We start from the raw sequence: 13040 nt of genomic DNA on the forward strand, positions 1-13040 counted from the left end.
ATATTGACACTTAGGCTGAAAATACTGATTCTCCATTCCACCTCCAAAATTCTTAAAATATGGATTCATACTAAAAAAATATCCTGTTCTTCACTACAACACTAAAAATCAAGATTAGAAGACCCAAAAGCATAAAGTTTCAAACACATGATAATATGAACATAAAACCACTTAAAAATTCAGAATTAAACCAACATGAAAATACAAAAAGAATTAAGCAATCAAACCAATCAACATGCTAACAAAATAAATCAATCAATGCTCAATGCACAATCTAAAATAAACACACACTACTAGTTAGTTGCTCCCCGACAACGACGCCAAAATTTGGTGTTGGCCTTTTTGCATGTTACGTGGCACCCCAAATTGATTAAAATTGAAACTCATTAAAATAAAATCAAATGTTCTAGTAACGAGTCTCAAGTCGTATTTTTCCAAGGATAAGTAGTGAGTGTGTGAATTCTAAAAGTGGTTCCAATCAAAATCTAATTTCAACTAAGTCAAGAATAGCATCAAAGAAATGTTGTTCTCATCTAAATTGATTCTTTTCCATCTCATCAAATTAGCATCAATTAAGTTTGGGTCCCAAAGCATCATTAAATCAAATAATTCAATTCTCGATCTCCATAACAAGTAAACTCAAGGTTTAGACACCCTTTACTAAACCAATCTACATCCAATTCTCAATCACAATCATTTTAACAATCAAGCTCAAGAATTCAATCACAATAGCATTAAACAGAGGTAGCAATCTATTCATCAAAATAAGCATTCATATTTAAGCATGATCACAGTCTTAGCATATCAAATGAACTAAACACAAGCTGTGCTAACTAGATAATCTATCATACAAACAAGCAGTAAACAGAATTGTAAATTCAAAATGAACATAAATTGCAAACAATATAGTAGCTGCACAAAATTCGGATTGAAGAGACTTAAATGAAAACTGAAATTGCAAATGAAAATATTAAGAACAGAATTGAAGAATTGAACTTAAACTAAAACTGAAATGAGAATTGCTAAACAAGGAATTAAGTACAAGCTATCTATCAGATCTGAGCAATTTGACGAACAATTCAAGGACAAGATAAAGAAAACTAAACCCTAACATTCCTCAACCAAATCCCGAACTCAACTCCTCACAATCTGCCGTGAAGCAGAAATGCCCTCGGGACCCCTATAAGCATTCAACAACAATCCCGAAGCTTCCAGCTATTTCCAGAAGGCACTCATAGCTCTTAGAAACCTCTATTCAAGCTCCATCCAACTGGAAACCTCATCGGCCGAAGAAACAGAGCTCAATTCTGTAAATTCACAAAACTAAGTCGGTTGATCAGATCTACTTAGCTTCGTTGTGGAATGAAGATCAGAAAATGATCAGAAGCTCTCAGGAAACCTCCCTCGAAGGTCTGATGGATGCGAAATTCGCTGATCAGGAAACCTTCCTCAGGAATGCGGCGGCGGAAAAGAATCAAAATCGACATTTGGAGACCTCCTTCAAACTCTCTGATCACCGGAAGATGAACGTCGACAGTTGGATGATTGTTGTCGTTGAAGAAGAAGAAGCACCGGATCTAGAAATCGGAATGGGAGCAACGGTGCCGCAAGGAAGAAGAAGGAGGAACAGTGTTTTTGTCGCGAAATGCTGAGCCCAGCTTCACTGTAGCTTCTCTAGGGTTTAAATACTCCTCAGATTAAATCGGACGGTCCAGATTGCTCGGGCTTGATCAACGGTTGTGATGTCTTCAGATCTGTATCAAAACCTCTAGATCTTCATCAACGGACGAGATCTTCTCCTCATTAGGTCGGATGGACCAGATTCTCAACGGATGACTCAGATCTCTCCGATCTTCAACGAACGATCCAAATCAATCCAAAGCTTGATCGCCTCGTTTAGCCCTATATTTGAGCCCAAACGTGGTCTCATTTGATTGGGTCCATGACCCTTTTGATGCCTACAAAAAAGAATCAAATATTAGCATCAAATACCATAATTATAAGTTAATTTGCAATTAAGTCCAAATTCAAATGCAATTATGAAATATGATGTAAATGTGAGATTAAGTTATAAAAAGACCATTAAAAATGTGCATTATGAATCAAGATAATATAGCCAAAATCATGGTTATCAATCATGCTCAACATCTCCTTGAGGTGTTGAACCATTGAAATATTCGGACGCTTCTTGTAGCTATCAAACTTGATCATCAACTGTCGAAGCTTGCTTAGATTTACTCCATTGTATTTTTCTTTAAAGGCTACCCAGACTACATGAACCGTAAGATACGACTCATACTCAAAAGTTAGGTCATCTACAATTAAACTAATCAATATATCCTTTGCAGTGGAGTCATTTTTCTTCCATGCCTTGTAGGCATCAAGATCTCATATATTCCGTGCAGTGGGACCATCTATAGGTTATGTTGGGACCTTTGACACCGGCTATAGGAGGGGTGAATAGCCGATACCTACTTTGATCACTTCCTGCAATTGTTAGTACCGAGCGGAATGCAAAACAAAATAACAAATAGAAAGATAAATCCAATGAGATGTTTGTTTACGTGATTCGGAGATAAAGTTCCTACTCCACCCCTGTTCGTAAGGTGGACGATCCTCATCCGTCGATGGATGACTCCCCGGAAAACTCTGACTAGCTCAAACCTCATTCTCGGTGGAGAAACTTCACCACAACCTTGATCTAAACACCCTTAGATCACAAGAGATACTTGGAGCACTTAGGATACTTCTAATAGACTTTAACCAAGTTTATTTCGTCAACCATGGCCAAACACCCCGAGCTCTCTTAAATAGAGCTCGTGAGAAAACACAAGTTGTGTTTCCCGCCACCTGTCGACTGGTATAACCACTAGTTGATTGGTCCTAAGTGAAATTTGACTGTTACAAGTCAACGGTTGGCTACCAGTTGACTGATAAAAACACCAATCGACTATTACAGTAACACTACAATGGTGCTACAGTGATGCTACAGTGTTTCTATATTAACGCTGCAATAACAGTGTAAAATTTACCTTGAGTATAGTCTTTCATGCACTCACCCTTGCCCGTACAACCTAGACCTAGCCTTCTAGCCTCCTCCATCAGCCTCGCGTCTCTCGGATGTCTTCCCATCCTTCATACCTTACCTTCTGGAGCTTCCATCTGCCTTGCCATTGTTGTCGGGTCTTCCTTTGCTAAGAGGTCGCGCCTCCGGGACTTCATCCATTACCAAGTCACACTTGGATTTACGTTGCCAAGACTACATGCTTGGACTTACACCATCAAGATTCATCCTTATACTTTCCTCCTTTGCCAAAATCACACTTGGGCTCTCCTTGTTATACCTGTATGCTGCACACTCACAATACATATCAAATACAACAATAAACCTAACTTAAACCTTTATCCAAATATCAAAACTAGAGGCGTCAATTTGGGTTGGGCTCGTCAGGTTGGCCCGCCCTACCAAACAATTTAAGCGGGTTGGGTTGGAACATTATCAACCCAAACCCGTCGTGGCCCGACCCGCCTAGGCCCGCGACCCATTAGGGTTGGCCCGCGACGGGCTTGGGTTGGCCCGCAGGTTGAGAAATACATGTAAACTAAGTTTTATGTCATTTTATTATGTTTCTTTATTATAATTTTGAAATAAAAATATTACTTTTCATCCAACATAAGTATTTGTTTGTGTCATTTGTTGGATCCTAGCGTTCAATAGAGGGGGGTGAATATCGAATAAAATAATTCGTAGAGTAAGCATAACGGAAAAGTAAACAAGCAAAGAGAACACAAGGATTTACTTGGTTCGGAGCTTTTGGCGACTCCTACTCCAAGGCCCGCACACAAGGGTGCTTTCGATAGACAATCACTAATAATCCGAAAACTTATTACACACTAAGTACAGGAATTATGTAGTAAAAGAAAAATTGACAATTATGAACATAAGACAGGAAAGAGAAAACTTTGTCGGAGATCTTTTCGTAGCATCGCAGGAGCACAAAAGAGTAAACTTTGAGTTGTTGTTGGAGCTTCAGCCTCTACCCTCCTTATAAAGGAGGTTCAAGGCACCCGGAACCTTCAGGGCGCCCTGATTATGACATAGCCGAGCCAACCAGGGAGCTCCACGTGGTGAAATAAACTTAAGGATAATTTTTCATCTCTAGGCGCTCGGATCCCTCCCGGGCGCCCGGACCTCCGGGTGCCCAGAACCATCCCGGGCGCCCGGACCCTTAGTTTTCAGCAGATTCCTTCCTGCACGAAAATGTTAGTCCGGAGGTAAATATAAGATATATCCTGCAACACAGAGTATTAGCACAGTTCAAAATTAAGCAAAATATTACTTATATTCCGTCTCTCCGAGATCGGAATCTAGTCAAGATCTCGATTTAGAGTTCCGAAATGGTTCTAAGTCAGATCGGCGCCTAAGTTCCCTTCCCGGGAACGCGTCCTCACAGTCACTCCCTTCCAGTGACTTACCTTCACTTACCTGCCAGACGTCCGATCAGCCCTTCGACCCATCTGGGCTTCACGCCAGCTATCCGGTCAGCCTATCGACCTAGCTAGACTTCATGCCAAATGTCTGGTCAGCCCGTCGACCAGTTTGGACTTTGTGCCAGCTATCCGATCGGCCCGTCGACCTAGCTAGATTTCGTGCCAGATATCAAGTCGGTCCGTCGACCTGTCTGGGCTTCTCCTGCACACTCGGTCAGAGTGTTAGATAACAATGAAACTAACTTAACATATTTTGTCATTCATCAAAACTTGAGTTAGACCGTTAGTGCTAACCGCACCAACAATCTCTCCCTTTTTAATGCAATGACAACCTAATTAAGTTAGTGACAAAGTATGCAAGTAAAACAAGCATAAGGTTGTTAAGGTTGTTAAGTTAAATTTTGTTATTTTTGCTATTTTTTTTTTGTTTAATTAACTTAACCTCCTAACCCTCCCCCTTTGGCATTCATCAAAAGATTAACATAGAAAAAATGCAAAAAAAAAACAATCTAAAAATGTAAGTCAGATTGTGTTGGGGGAGTTTAAATTTAAAAACATAGACAATTTTTCATTTACCTCTTAACCTTTGTAAAATAGCTAAGTTTTGAAAAAATAGTCGATTTAGCAAAATAACTTAGTAATTTTTGCAGATTAATTTTCAAAAGATAATTTTTGCAACTATAAATTTATAAAAATTCATTTTCAAGTATAAGTTTATTAAAGTTAACTTCATAAAAGTCACGTTTTGGAAAATCTAATTTTCAAACATAATTGTATAAGTTTCGAATTTCAAAATTAATTTAATTGTCAAAATAAGTTTGAACTTGAAAAATCCAATTTTCAAAAGTAAGTAACATCGGATTTTCAAAATTAATTTTCAAAACTAAGTTTCGAAGTTGTCATTTTCAAAATTGAATTTGAAAAGGTCAAAAACATAAAGCTAATTTTCAAAAATGATTTTAACTTTCAAAATTAATTTTGAAAAATCCAAAGAAATTTTTTAAAACACTTAGATTTGACTTGATTTTAAAAAGAGGTATTTTTAAAAAATTTAATTTAAAATAAGTATAAAAATGATTAACCTCCCCTAAACCTGACATTACAAAAATCTGTCTAACCAGTTAGTTACTCACTGACTATTAGAGGATAGCAACTTTCACTTGGTTAGTCAAGTTAAGTCTAAGCATCAGTTAGTGTTTGACTACACTGAATGACTTAACTTGATTAATATATAATTGGTATTTAACGCCCAAACTTATGTCGATGCACTGATATAAGCATCTTAAGTCAAGGCAATTTGCCTATGCATCTCACCCCTTTCTATGTTTGACAATCACAACAAGGGAATCCTAAGGTGTTGGTGAAATGCTCAAGTACTAGTCCTAGGGGAACATGCTTTCTAAAGGATTGTTCTAGTCTAAGGCTAAAACTATTTTTGAAATTCTAAAAACAGGAAATTTTGAAAACATAAAAAGCATTTTACCTTAGAATTTGAAAATAATCATTTTTGAAAACGATTTTGAAATTCCTAATCTATTAGACACATCCCTAATTTTCTACGTAGATTGCTAAACTCACTTTCATGGAGGGGTTTAGTAAATATGTTAGCTAAATTAGATTTTGACTCAATGTACTTGAGTTCAATGTCTCCTTTAGTGACATGATCTCTGATAAAGTGATGTCTAATTTCAATGTGTTTTGTTCTGGAATGAAGCACTGAATTTTTTGTTAAATTGATTGAACTAATATTGTCAATTAATACTTTTACATTTGTAAGATTTAAGTTGAAATCTTTTAAAGTGTGCATCATCCATAATAGTTGTGCAACGCATTCTCCTATGACTATATATTCTAACTCAGTTGTAGATAAAGCAACATAGTATTGCTTTCTACTAAACCAGCTAACAAGTGATGAGCCTAGTAGTTGACATCCACCGCTTGTGCTTTTGTGGTCTAATTTGCACCCAGCATAGTCTGAGTAAGAATATCCTATTAATTCAAAATTATTAGTTCTAGGATACCAGATACCTACATTTGTTGTTCCTTTAAGGTATCTAAAGATTCTTTGACTTGAGTCAAATGAGATTCTTTAGCACATATTTGGTATCTAGCACACATACTAACTGCAAATAAAATATCGGGTCGACTTGCAGTTAAGTACAGTAGGCTACCTATGACACTCCTATAGTATTTTAAGTCAACTAGTTTTCCATTGGCGTCATCATCTAGGATTGTGCTTACTGCCATAGGTGTTTTTATTTCTTTAGTATATTTCATTCCAAATTTTTTAAGTAATTCTTTAGTGTATTTTTGATGATAAATATAATTACCTTTATTTATTTGTTTAATTTGTAATCCTAAAAAGTAAGTTAATTTGCCTACTAGACTCATTTCAAATTCTTGTTCCATTAGATTTGTAAATTCATCTAAAAATTCTGAATTAGTTGAACCAAAAATTATATTATCTACATAAATTTGGGCTATAAATATGTCCTCTTTTATTAATTTAACGAATAGGGTTGGGTCAATTTGACCTTAGTTGAATCCTTTGGATATTAGGTAAGAAGTTAGCCTTTCATACCATGCCCTAGGTGTTTGCTTAAGTCCAGATAAGGCTTTCTTTAATTTAAATACATACTCGGGATATTCTAGACTTTCAAAGCCAGGTGGTTGTCCTACATAGACTTCTTCTTTTATTAATCCATTTAGAAATGTTGATTTGACGTCATTTGATATAGTCTAAACCCCTTGTGGGCTGCATAGCTGAGTAACATTCTAATGGATTCTAGTCTAGCTACTGGGGCATAAGTTTCATCATAGTCAAGTCCTTCAATTTGACTAAACCCCTTAGCGACTAGCCTAGCCTTATTTCTAGTAATTTCCCCAGTTTCACTTAGTTTATTTCTAAATACCCATTTAGCTTCTATTAATTTTTTATTTTTGGGTACTAAGTCCCAAACATCATTTCGCTCAAATTGAGCTAGTTCCTCCTGCATAGCTATGACCCAGTCTGGGTCAAGTAAAGATTCAGCTACGGTTTTAGGTTCGATTTTTGAAATTAAAGAAATTTGACTTAGGTTTCTAAAGGATGACCTAGTCTGAACCCTTAGGTCTGGATCACCAATTATCTGGTCAATTGGATAATTTGGGTTGACTCTTATGGTTCTAAAAGGTTGATTTTCTTGAGTTCTTTCTTCCTCTTCATGATTTAAGTCTTGATTGGTTTCTTCTTGATTACCATTGCTTTGAATGAACTCAATTGGCTGAAGTTGGGTTTGATCTAAGTTTGGTTTGGATTCCTCAAACTTTACATTGGTAGTTTCTTCAATTCTTAATGTAACCTTATTATATATTCTGTATTCCCTACTGTTGAGTGAATATCCCACAAAAATGTCATTTTCTACTTTAGAAGTAAATTTTCCTAAATGTTCCCTAGTGTTCAAGATGAAGGATGAGCACCCAAATACTTTAAAATATTTTATATTGGGTTGTTTATTATAATAAACTTTGAAAAAGGTTTTATTATGTACTTTATTTAGGGTTGTTCTATTTTGCACATAGCAGGCTGTACTAACAGCTTCTGCCCAAAAATATTTGGGAAGATTATATTCATTTAAAATAGTTCTAGAGGCTTCAAGTAAATTTCTATTTTTTATTTCTACAATCCCATTTTGTTGAGGAGTTTTAGGGCACGAAAATTCGTGATGATAGTCATTTTCAAGATAGAATTTATTAAAATTATGGTTTTAAAATTCTCCCCCATTATCACTTCTAATTCTCTTAATTTTAAGATCTTTTTCATTTTCAACTTGTTTACAAAATTTTATAAAGGTTTCATCCTTATTTTTTAAGAATTTTATCCAAGTGAATCTAGAGTAGTCATCTATTATTACTAGACAATATAGACTATCATTTATTGATTTGACCCCATGGGAGTCAAACAGGTCTAGATGTAAAAGTTCTAGTATTGAATTAGTTTGAGATTGATTAATTGGTTTGTAGGTAGATTTTGTTTGTTTGCTTTGTTGACAAGCATTACATATGGTTGAATCGAAGTTAGGTAATTTTGGTAAGCCTCTAACTAATCCATTTAATTTGTTTATATTTCTGAAATTTGTGTGTGATATTCTTCTATGCCATAACCACGTTTCTTTTTTTTGTGTTAAATAACACTTAATTGAAGAAGTGGTTAAGTTAATTGCATAGATATTGTCTTTTCTAAACCCTTTTAGACTTATTTTAGGATTATCTAGGTGCTTCATTAGACATTCTGAAGATAAGAACATAACCTTATACCTACTGTCACACAATTGACTGATACTTAGGAGATTATACTTGAAATTTTCAACAAGTAAGACATTTGTGATAATGAAGTCAAATTTTAGCTCAATGTTGCTTATACCAATTACCTTGAGTTTGTCATTGTTTCCAAAGGCAACTGTCCCTAAGCTTTTGTAAGTAAGTTGGGTGAATTTGGTGTGATCTCCAGTTATATGTTTGGAGTAACCACTGTCCAAAATCCACTTTGTTTCCTACAATAGGTAGGAACTATAATTAGTCTAAGTTTAGGCTGATAAAATTTTAGGGTTAGTTTTAACATAAACCTTAAGTTAATTAAAAATTTTAAGTTAAAAATGAATTTTGAGTTAATTGATTTTAAGTTAATTTTTAAAGTTTTTATTTTTTTTTAATTTTTAAAATAATTTTCTAAAATAATTTTTAAAGTTTTTAAAAGAATTTTTAAAGTTTTAAAAAGATTTTTTTTAATAATTTTTAAAGGTTTTTTTTATTTTTTATTTTTTTTAAAGAATTTTTAAATTTAATTTAATTTAATTTAATTTAATTCAATTTTAATTGAGTACTTAGTCATCTCACCCGATATACATTTTCAATCAGGGAATGCTATAATTTTGTGAGATGAATTGAGTTCAGTGTTAGGGTTTGGTTTAACTTTGTGTTAAATTCAGGTTTAGTTTTGGGCTCAACAAATAGACATTCTTTGGATAAACTTCTGGGCTATGGTGAGTCACTTGGACATCATTAGTGTAACCATGCATTCGAGGTTTTCCAAATAGTCCTATCCACTGAACTTAATACAAAACCTTGGTTTAACTGGTTAGGATCCATAAAGGGTAGTTTCGATCAGTTCCACTTAGCCAAATGCACCAGGTCGAAGTCATATCTTCCTAGACATGCATAGACTAAGCTTCCCTAACATACTATCATCCAAAACTTCACCAGTATCATAAGTCAAGTTAAACTTTGTCCCTTTTCTAATTAGTCCTAGTTACCTTGTCGGGTAGGTTAGTTTGGGTTACCCTGTCGGGTAGGTTAGTTTTGGATGTGCCAGCTATTCTGGAGCCTCCCCCTGAATTTTTGGCCTTTATTTTTGATTTTTAGTTTTTGGTTTATGTCTATTCTTTTTATAGTTATAATTTACTTGATGATATTCTAAGTCCAGGTGGGGTTTAAAATATTTGGATTTTGAATTTGTTGGTCTAGGTTTGTATTTTGGTTTTTGAGTTGATTTATTTGATTTTAAATAATATATTTTTCTTTGGGTATATAGTATTGGTTAAGTCCTACTTGCGTGGTTAAGCACACTTTCGGAACCCAAGCTTTATTTGATTGTTTGTGTTGAGTTATTAACGATTTAAATGTTTTATTCGAACTTGACTTGTAGCCAAGCCCGGTTTTGTTGTAGATTGTTTTTTGATTATTTAAGATTAGATCTAAATTCTTAGATCTAGTTGTAAATTTTTCTAACATTTCTCTTAATTTGTTAATTTCTATTTTTAGTGATTAATTCTCCTCCTCAAGTGTTAGATCTTGAGTTGGATTTGATTTTGTGCTTTGTTCTTGAGGTTTTGATTCTCCTCAAGGAACAATTTATTTTCTTTTTCCAATTTAACTAATTTATTATTCAGACATGCAATGATTTTAAAGAATTTTTTATTTAAATTAAAATTTACCTCGTTAGGACCTTCGAAAACAAGTACAGACTCGTGGCTCGATTCGGGTTCGGACCCGTCTTCCGATTCTTTGTCTGATTCTTCTTCGAGGGCCATCAGCGCGAGGTGGCTCTGGTGCTTCTGATCTTCAGCCTCCGATTCGTCCGAGGAGGAGTTGTCCCAAGTCGCTTTGAGAGCCTTCTTCTTGGATGTCTTTGTCTTGTCGCTCTTCAGTTTCGGGCACTCGTTTTTGTAGTGGCCCTTTTTGTTGCATCCAAAGCACGTTATGTTCTTTGGTTAGGGGGAGTTGATTTTCTGCATGTCCTTATTGCTGAAGCTATTCTTTCTCCTAGTGAACATCTTCCTTACCAGGTTCACCAGGTACTCTTCATCTTCAGTCTCCTAATCAGATTCTTCTTCGGTTTCAGGCTTGTTTTTAGATCTCTCCTTGGAAGAACCTGTAAATAAGGCAATACCTTTCTCGGATCCAGCGTTAGTCTGCTCATGTAACTCTAACTCACAAAAATGCTTGTCTAATTTTAATTTTGATAAATTTTTAGAGATTTTGTAGGCATCCATGATAGATGCCCACAAATTATTGTGTGGAAAAGTGTTCAAGGCATACCTTATTAAGTCTCGGTTCTCCATTTGATGTCATATTGCGTGGAGTCCGTTGAGGATGTCCTTGATCCTCGCGTGAAGCTGACTTGCTGATTCTCCTTCCTGCATTTTAATGTTAAATAGCTTATTTAATAACAAGTCGTGTTTAATTACTTTGGCGTCACTCGTTCCTTCGTGTAGCTCGATCAACTTGTCCCAAAGTTCTTTCACATTCTGGTGAGGTCCTACCCGGTTCAGTTCTTCCTTCATCAACCCGCATTGTAGCGTGTTGAGGGCCTTGAACTCTGTTGAAGCTTTATTCTTTATGTCTGGAGTCCACTGATCTGGCTCCAGTGGAACTTCGGAGTTGTTGACCAGCGCCTTGTAGCCTCTGGTGACGCTGAACCATTGGTCGAAGTCCGTCTTCAGATATACTTCCATCCGCTTCTTCCAGTACAGAAAATCATCCTCGTTGAACATGGGAGGATGTACTGTGCTGAAGCCTTCAATTTAAGACATGTAATCTGTACACACAAAAAAATTGACAAAGAAAGTTCTAAGACCTGGTCTTGGATCAGTAGTACGGGAGAAGAAGAAGTAAACTGAAAAACTGATTTGGTGTTGCACCAAACCAGATTAATAGCACCGAAAAGAATTCCCAAAAAGGTAATAATACTAGTTTGGAATAAAGACGAAAAACTAAAAATCGACAAAGAAAAGGAAAGAAATTACACCCCTTGTCTGATTGGTGGTTGCACCAAATCAGAGCGGTACTCGCTCTGATACCATTTGTTGGATCGTAGCGTTGGATAAAGGGGGGGGGGGGGGGGGGGGTGAATATCGAATAAAAAAATTTGTAAAGTAAGCACAGCGGAAAAGTAAACAAGCCAAAGAGAATACAAAGATTTACTTGGTTCAAAGTCTTTGGTGACTCATACTCCAAGGCCCGCACACAAGGGTGCTTCCGATGGGCAATCACTAATAATTCAAAAATTTTACACACTAAGTACAAGAATTATGTAGTAAAAGAAAAATCGACAATTATGAAAATAAGACAGGAAAGAGAAAACTTTGTCGGAGATCTTTTCGCAGCGTCGCAGGAGCACAAAAGAGTAAACTTTGAGTTGTTGTTGGAGCTTCAGTCTCTACCCTCCTTATAAAGGAGGTTCGGGGCGCCTGGAACCTTCAGGGCACCCTGATTATGACGTAGCCGAGCCAGCCAGGGAGCTCCACGCGGCGAAATGACGTTGAGGATAATTTTTCACCTCCGGGCACCCGGACCCTTAGTTTTCAGCAGATTCCTTCCTGCACGAAAACGTTAGTCCGGAGGTAAATATAAGATATATCCTGCAACACATAGTATTAGCACAGTTCAAAATTAAGTAGAATATTACTTAGATTCCGTCTCTCCGAGACCGGAATCTAGTCAAGATCTCGACTTAGAGTTCTGAAATGGTTCTAAGTCGGATTGACGACTAAGTTCCTTTCCCGGGAACGCGTTCTCACAGTCACTCCCTTCTAGTGACTTACCTTCACTTACCTTCCAGACGTCCGATCAGCTCTTCGACCCGTCTGGGCTTCGCGCCAGCTATCCGGTCAGCCCGTCGACCTAGCTGGACTTCATGCCAAACGTTCGGTCAGCCCGTCGACCCGTTTGGACTTCTTGTCAGCTATCCGGTCAGCCCGTCAACCTAGCTGGGCTTCGTGCCAGACATCATGTCAGCCCGTCGACCTGTCTGGGCTTCTCCTGCACACTCCGTCAGAGTGTTAGATAACAACGAAACTAACTTAACCTATTTTGTCATTTATCAAAACTTGAGTTAGACCGTTAATGCTAACCGCACCAACATCCTTTTATATTTAAAATACATATTTGTGGATGCATTTAATTGATGAAACCTTTCCGAAGTAAAACGTTGAAGATATGAAATATTATTTAATTTTTTAAAAAATTTTGATAGCCCCGCGGGTTGGCCCGCAAAACCCGCAACTCGCCTT

This window comes from Zingiber officinale, chromosome 3B (assembly GCF_018446385.1).
Source record: "Zingiber officinale cultivar Zhangliang chromosome 3B, Zo_v1.1, whole genome shotgun sequence".
Lineage (NCBI taxonomy): Eukaryota > Viridiplantae > Streptophyta > Magnoliopsida > Zingiberales > Zingiberaceae > Zingiber > Zingiber officinale.